The sequence below is a fragment of the Xyrauchen texanus genome, chromosome 49 (assembly GCF_025860055.1).
Source record: "Xyrauchen texanus isolate HMW12.3.18 chromosome 49, RBS_HiC_50CHRs, whole genome shotgun sequence".
NCBI lineage: Eukaryota > Metazoa > Chordata > Actinopteri > Cypriniformes > Catostomidae > Xyrauchen > Xyrauchen texanus.
The window spans coordinates 13,661,649-13,670,097 of NC_068324.1; positions in this window are offsets into that span (position 1 = coordinate 13,661,649).

The window sequence follows — 8,449 nt, forward strand, 5'->3', positions numbered from 1 at the left end:
ACAAATCAACATTTAAACCCCACAACCCTCCCTCCCCTCCCCACCATGTATATATATATATATATATATATATATATATATATATATATATATATATATATATATATATATATATATATATATATATATATACACATACACATATATATATACATATATATACACACACACATTCAAACTTTATTACATTACTAGCCAACCAATCCAATTAACAAATCCAAGCCAACCTGCAATGTTTGAATTGCATATGACACATATCTCTAGATGCAGACTTAACGTTTTTAGGAATCCTAGCCCGCACCCCCTCCTCCAATAAGTTGAAGTCTTTCTCCCATACTCTCTTGAGATAGGTTAAAGCTCCATTGCCCAGACTCTCAATTAGCAGGGAGTAATGCACTGATGCCTCTTGACCTTTTCCAAAAGCAGTAATCACCTCTCCCAGAGTTTCTGCTGCTTTAGAGGGGTGTACGCTACTCCCATCAACAGTAGAAGCAGGTGGCACAGTTGTAAATACCTATAAAACTGAGATCTGGGGATCCCAAAATGTTGAACCAGACTTTCAAACGATCTCAACACTCCACTCTCATACAGGTCATTGAGTGTAGTAACCCCCCTCTCAATCCACTCTGACCAGCAGAAAGGGGACTTACCAATACAGAATCTTGGGTTCTGCCATATGCTTGAGGCAACATTTAAATAAATGTCAAATAAATGCCACTTCAAGATCTATAAAAAAAAAGCACTGATCATTAGCTTTAGGTGCATAAATATTAGCCCCTGAATTTCTCCTAAAACAACAATGACTCTTCCTAATTTATCTTTACTCTGTTTAAGACATTTGAATTGTAGATATTTATTTATCAGTATAATGACTCCCCTACTCTTACTCGGGCCAGCACTACAGAAAAAATGCCCACCCCATATTTTCAGCTTCCTACAGGGAAAGATGTGTTTCTTGAAGAAAGACTATATCTTATTTCTTACGGTTAAGAAAATAAATAACCTACCTTCTTTTTATGGGGTGCCCCAACCCATTCACATTCCACATGGAGAGAGATAACCTACTCATATTAACATTTGACATATTGATATAATAATAAAACAATATGTGTTTCAAAAACAAGATTATACAGACCACATTCCCCATTAATGCAACAATCAAACCCCGAACTTCCCTCTGAACAAAAAGTGCGCACGACAGCGCCAACCGGCGTCAATCCATCTAAACTCAAAAGTTCCATGTATGCCTACGAGAGCCCCTGCGACAACTTTGCCATTGGATTGCTTAAGTCCGGTGCTTCTGCACAAATTTTGTGAGGCAAAATTACATAACAGAAAATACTTCGTAAAACAGACCCCAGCCAACAGGCAAAATAAACACAAAATCAAGTCAAGTCAATTTTATTTGTATAGCGCCTTTCACAAAGAACATGAAGAATCATTCACAGAACAAAATCCAGCTGATATAAAGCCATTCAGTTTCCTCGGAGAGGCAAACAATTGTTCAGTGAGCCTACAGTTATAAGTGCAGCAGATAATGAAATCATTCTAATGTCCCTTAAAAATTTTCCACAAAAAACTCCAGCTAAGAGGAGGCACAAGCACAAAGATCGAACAGATTCATCCACAGCTGTCCCGAAGCAGTGTAAGCCCACAAAACATGTGTAAGCACAAAAATAAACAAAACAGGCATCCAGGTTCCTCGGATGATCAAGAGCCAAACTCACTCAAGAATAAAAAATTACACCATGACTCAGACCGTCAACTTTATAAAAAACCTATTTTATGTGAGCATGTATATAATTTGTGGTCATCCGTAGTGTCCATTCTCAATCTTGCTGAACTTCAGTGTAACAACGATATTCTGTCAATGCAAAAGTTTCTTGACTGAAGTGTCATTCCACAAAACAAACTTTAGCCGCTAGGTTGAGCCAACGCAAGAAGATAAAAAGAAAAATGACAGCGAGTCAATCCACTAATATAAGAAACATCAAATGGCTTACTCACTCCAATGTATTTATGAAGGAGAGTGTCAGTTAGGGACATGCCATCCTTGGTGTTTATTCTCAGTTTAGCCAGATACATAAGTGCAAAAGCGATCTTTCATTGATTTAAGAGTTATTTACATTCCTTGAACCAATCGTTTTTCTCTCTTGTCAAATTCACAAAGTTCGGCAACAAGATAATATTGTGATTCTTCCAAGAAAGCTTTCCTTTGCTCCTCGCCTGGCGCAACACGACATCTTTAACAGACGATCTAAGACATTTGACCAGAATTGAGTCTCCCTCAGCAGATCTGAGAGCCGTGACTCTGTGAGCTCCCTCTATTTCCAGCTTATGGCCTGTTATGTTGAGCAGACATGGGAAGAGCTCGTCAAGGAATTTCACCATATCTCTGCCTCCTTCATGCTCAAGAATTCCAACAATCCATATGAAAATTCCTTCATTTCATATTTTCGAAATATTCCAGTTTTCCCAAAATGTGTTCCAAGTCTGTTTTGGACGCGGGCGGATTAGCGGATAATTCCCTTTCTGATGACTCCAGATAATCAATCCATTTCTCAACATCTGCCTCTCTTGTGACCAACTCAGACAATTTTGTTTCCATCACCGTAATCGATCGACGTATAACAGTGAGATCCTCCAAGTCAGCAACAACCTTCGTCAGCATCACCAAGATGTTGGACAGTTGACGCTGAATTTCTTCTCCCGACGTGCCTTCCAAATAAAGTCCCAAATCAGAAGGCCCACCAGAGTCCTCAGCTTGATCAATTAAGCGTCTTTTAATGCCTCCAGAGTCTGATGATTTTGACTTCTTTGCCATGTTTACCTCAAAGGGCAAGTATGTAACTGGGTTTATCGAATCTCACCAGATTATAACATGAAAATAATTAAAAAACTAGCAATGTGCTCAGAGCTCGTGGCTCACATGTCTGCTTCTCACATGGTGTCATGTGTCCCCCTCCATATTTGTACCCTTAAAGGATTAGTTCACCCAAAAATTGTAATTCTCTCATCATTTACTCACCTTAATTACATCCCATATTTGTATGACTTTCTTCCTTTCTTCTGTTGAACACATATTGTGTATCAAAAGACAAAAAACGTAAAAACGTAAATATTGATCTCTTTCTCACCCACACCTATCATATCATTTCTGAAGACACAGATTAAAACACTGGAATCCCATGGATTGGAGGGTCAAAATTTTGGCACTTGCGTTGTACGGACCTACAGAGCTGAAATATTCTTCTAAAAATCATAATTTGTGTTCTGCAGAAGAAAGTCAGTCATACACATTTGCGATGCCAGGAGGGTGAGTAAATGATGAGAGAATTGTAATTTTGGGGTGAACTATCCCTTTAAGTTAAGGAGACAAAAAGCTAAGTTTTTTGTTCCCTGAGGGTCAAAACAAATTAATGTACACAATAAAAGGTACACAATAGGTGCTTAGGGTACAATTATGTACCAAAATGAGTTAAACATTTTAATCAGAGGTACCAAAAGTCCCAGTGACAATCCTTTTACCATTTTCTTGTGACAGTGTTCATTTTTCCCTGAACAAAAACAGTGTAGAGGTTAAATAGCTTTTTAGTTGACAACATGTACATGTGTGTGCATATACATTAAAAGTATGTGCGTATACAGAAATCGTCTTTCAAAAATAAACCTACCCTGAGAAATATTCACTGGAGTAAACAGTGTGACAACCAGCCCTGGTCTTCTCTACAGCTGAGATGAACTCTGTAGCTTTTCATGTATTACATGTTCCCTGCTGATGGAAAAATGAATAAAAAAGATTGTTCTTGGTGATACAAGATGTCTTCTGACAAACAAATGGATGTTTAAAGAAAGAATGTGATCTGTTTGCAAAATCCTTGACAGTTGCATACAATAAGATATTTAAGAGAAATATTGCACTCCTGAAACCGGGTAACATGACTGATGGTAATAAGGTGGGAGTGTTTTGTGATAAAGTCTAGCAGAACTGCAATGGGCTGCTGTACAACTATTTGGAATTCAAAGCATGCCGCTCTCAGGTTCACATGTATCCCAGCCAGACTTTCAGCAGATTCCTTGGAAGTGATGTTACCGAACTAGGATGGCAAGCTCAGCTGTTTATTTGTACGGGGGATCATTCTTCTTGATCTCTGCAATCTCAGCGTAAATTCTTGTCAAGATAAAACACGTAAAATAATAAAGAAAGAAATAAAGTTAATCTCCAGGCTTGCATTCCATTACCATTAATCAGTTTGTTGACAGTTTCGTCCTTTTGTGTTGTTGAAGTTCAAACAATAACTTGGCTAATCCAAATATCTGTAAACCGCCAGACAGAAAGATGATGCAAAGTGCTGATCTTTGATCAGGTTTTTCCATGCTTCTTCTGATCTAAAGGAATATTTGCAGGGATTTTGTTTTAAATGCAAATCAGGTCGACTCAAGCAGCCTTTCTGAATTTACTGCCATCCAATGTTTGGCTGTTTATGGGTTTATGAAGAGCAAATCTGAAATATATTCAAGTCACAACCCCTCACACATCTGTTTCAAATGCCTGAATGCTTCAAAGTGGAGCAGGATGTGGCCAAATTCCAGGCCTCAAACCACATAATATTGCATAGTTTCAACACACAGACTTAAGCTGAGACCAATTAAGGGGCAATGTTTGTAAATGTATTTCTAGTACTAGTGGTAATTGTCTTTGCAAATAATTCTAGGGTTTTTGGGTGCTTGTTCTGAGCATGGTGCAAATTACAGTGGGTCTCGGGGGTGTCTCAGACCCCCCAGGAAAGAACCAGAGAGTTTAATTAAATCAAATTAAACCATGCACCCGGTCTCTAAAATGTATGTATTTACATTTATATACAGTACGTAAAATGTGAAATAAAATGGCTGCTGTAATCAGTTCATGCGGGGCTGTTGTCCCACATGAACTTACAAAATGTATATCAGGGTAAATATCTTGCTGGCATGGTGTACAGAACAATACTAAGAACTAAGGTGTTCAATATGTATTTAAATTAATAGGTGTCATTAATGTTAATTTCATTAGGCTACTATCAAAACTGGTAATACTTTATCATTTCTCTAATTAACAAACAACTACATAATATACAATAAACTGTTAAGCATTGTATAGCTAATATGAGTGTAGTAATGTTCACGTAACACGTTGACTGGTATTACCATAGCCTACAAAAGAATGAATGGTTATTTGTTTTATTTGTGTACTATAATTTGCATTTCAGTGGATAGTGAAATTGTTTTCCTACTTAGAAATATAAATTGAAATGATTTGATATCATGAGAAAAAAGGTATATAAAGAAGCCATTTGGTATAATTACAGGGCATCTGTGAAGAGCATCAAAAACTAGCACGGTGCAATAACATGCAGTATTTTCACAAAGTTTAATTGCATAAGTTACATATATATATATATATATATATATATATATATATATATAGAACTTCCCTCAATGGATGTTTTTTGTTTTTGGCACCATTCGGAGTAAATTATAAAAACTGTTGTTATGTGAAAATCCCAGGAGATCAACAGTTACAGAAACACTCAAACTAGCCCATCTGGCACCAACAATCATGCCACGCTCCAAATCATTGAGATCAAATTTTTTCCCCATTCTGATGGTTGATTTTATGCACCTGATTTTATGCACAGCACTGCTGCCACATGATTGGCTGATTAGATAATCGCATGGATGATTATTAGTGCCAGACGGGCTGGTTTGAGTATTTCTATAGCTGCTGATCTCCTGGGATTTTCACACACACAAGTTTATCAATTTACTCAGAATGATGCCAAAAACAAAAAACATGCCTTATTGATGAGAGAGGTCAACAGAGAATGGAAATCTACTGTAACTCAGATAACCACTCTGTACAATTGTGGTGAGAAGAATAGTATCTCAAAATGCTATTCTGAGATGGGGGTTGACGCCGTTTTGGCAGCACGAGGGGAACCTACACAATATTAGGCAGGTGGTTTTAATGTTGTGGCTGATTGGCGTGTCTATATATATATATCGTCCCACACCTTACTGAAACAGAAAATATGATTGGTTACCAATATCCAATGATTGATCTGATTGGTGGATCAGTTTAGACAGACTGTCTGTCTTGCCAGTACCATTAGTTGCATTCCCGCCTCCCTCAGCTCCGTGCGCGTTTAGAGAGAATCACTGTACACTTATTAAAACACACACACAATTCACTCAACTGTGCATCTCATTAGTAGATTGAAAAAGTTCTGGCGTACTCATTGGTCTGCCGGCCATATGCATCATCACTTTTCTTTATCCGCAACCCCCACCACCACCACCAGGATGACCACGGACAAAAAAGGAGCTCAGTAAGGGCTTTGCAAGGTGAAAAACCTTAAACCTAAACCTAACCAGAAGTGTCATAAAAGCAAATGTGACATGAAAAACGCAACTGCTGAAATAACCACATCATTTTGTGGTGCTTCTATGAGACTTTCGCTTCTCGTGTTGATTTGTGTGCTCTTTGGGACTCATACCCCAGTCCTTAAAGAGCAACATGCAGGTTGGACACCCCTATATAGCATAGTGTATGTTGATGATAAAACAACTAGATTTTCTGAACTGGAGTAATATATATTTAGCCATTAACGATATTTTGAGATAAATTGTGATAAAATAACTTCCGCGTCTATAAATCACTAACCGGAAGTGACCATGGGCGAGGGAGTCTGGTCAAGTTCAAGCTCAGGTTACAATGGATGCGAATGAAGAAACCGAGTTCTCCGGTGTGGACGAACATGCCTATGATGGCCCACAGGCCTATAATTATGAGCAAATTAAGAGTTAAAATAATTAAAAGTAAGACTTACTCTGCTAAGTCCTCGTTTTCGTTGCACAGAATGTCTGCTAACGTTAGCACTTTGTCCTCCAGTCCAGCCCGCGCCAAAATCCGGTGTAAACTTTGACGGTGGACTTGATTCCATCGAGTGCACCGAGGGAACAGCATCAGTAATCAGCCTCACGTGGTCCTTACTCCGAAATCCCATCCGAGACTCCAACAAATCTCCAGGTCGATAATTCTCCGGAGTGAAATGTGCGCCACAAACAACCGAGTGTGTGGTAACAGACGCGGCAGTGAAGTCTGCTCTCTTCACCTGCACAAAACGCACTCAAGACCGAAAAGCCTTGTTTTTTCTAGAAGGAAAACGATGGACACGATGTCCTGACAGGCTGGAATTCGTGCAACCAGCACAAACACAATAATTTACCATTATGGCTTCTCTAAAACTTTCTGTCTCTCACTACTGCTCTAACTACATCAACACCCACAATGAGAGCAGCTGACCATGAGCTCTTTTGTTTGCCTCCCCCTACGTCATATGACGCATTGATAGCGGGAAAGGCGTATTCCAGAGCCTAGCACATTTTCATCAAAATCTCTACATCAAATGAGATTTCATTAGTAATTTCTACATATGTGTTTTTAAAAGACCTCTGCAGACAATATAAAGTATTAATTCAATTATAAATTCAACCTGCATGTTGCTCTTTAACATCGCAAGTGCAGTGCACCATCACCTGCGCTACAGCATGAAAATCTTTAGATATCAAAAGACAGCATTGTGTGAATAACAGGGCAAAAAGTACGTGTTTTAAAACCGATAATCTGTCATTTTACTCGTGATTTGTGTGAAAGTGAATAAGTCGTTGTTGTAGTGCCTCTAGTGTTCATTTCGCCAGGATACGTACAGTACAACGAGCCACATAAAAACACTTAGCAAAAATCTAGGTATAGTAACATAATTCTATAAAAACCAAGGTATAAAAAACTAAATATGGGAAGTATTACTTACAGTACATTATTCCATCAATATAAGTCTTTGGGATTTTTCATCTGTTTTATTGTCTGCTATGTGAAACCATTAATCCGAATGCTTATTCTAGTGATAGCATACCTCATCATATATTCTAAACAAACTGCATGATTTAAGATATGATTCATGTCCATGGCAATATTTAGGGTTTAAGCATTCTGAAAAACTCAAACCTTTGCCTATGTACAAGCAATAACAATAGTGATGCTTGTTTTTTTAAGCACCACTAATGAGTGGATTATTATACCTCACCTTACCAATGAAGTACTCTGTTTAAAAGTAAATAGTAGCAAGATAAAATATATATTTTAAATTGCACTTTAAAACATATCCTGAACTCTTGCACACAACAAAATGATTCATTTTCATTATTGGCTACATATTAGTCATTCAGTGTTTATATAATTAGGAGCTACTCATTTCATTGAAGCCATTCAACTTCCAAAACCTTTCAAGATCTATTAAATCAGGCCAGAAGAAAAATGACATACAGTATCATCAACATGGAGCTCCAATTTCCTGACTGTCTTTTTTGGTTTTTAGTTGATAAACGTAAGAAAAAAGATGTTTAATCTGTC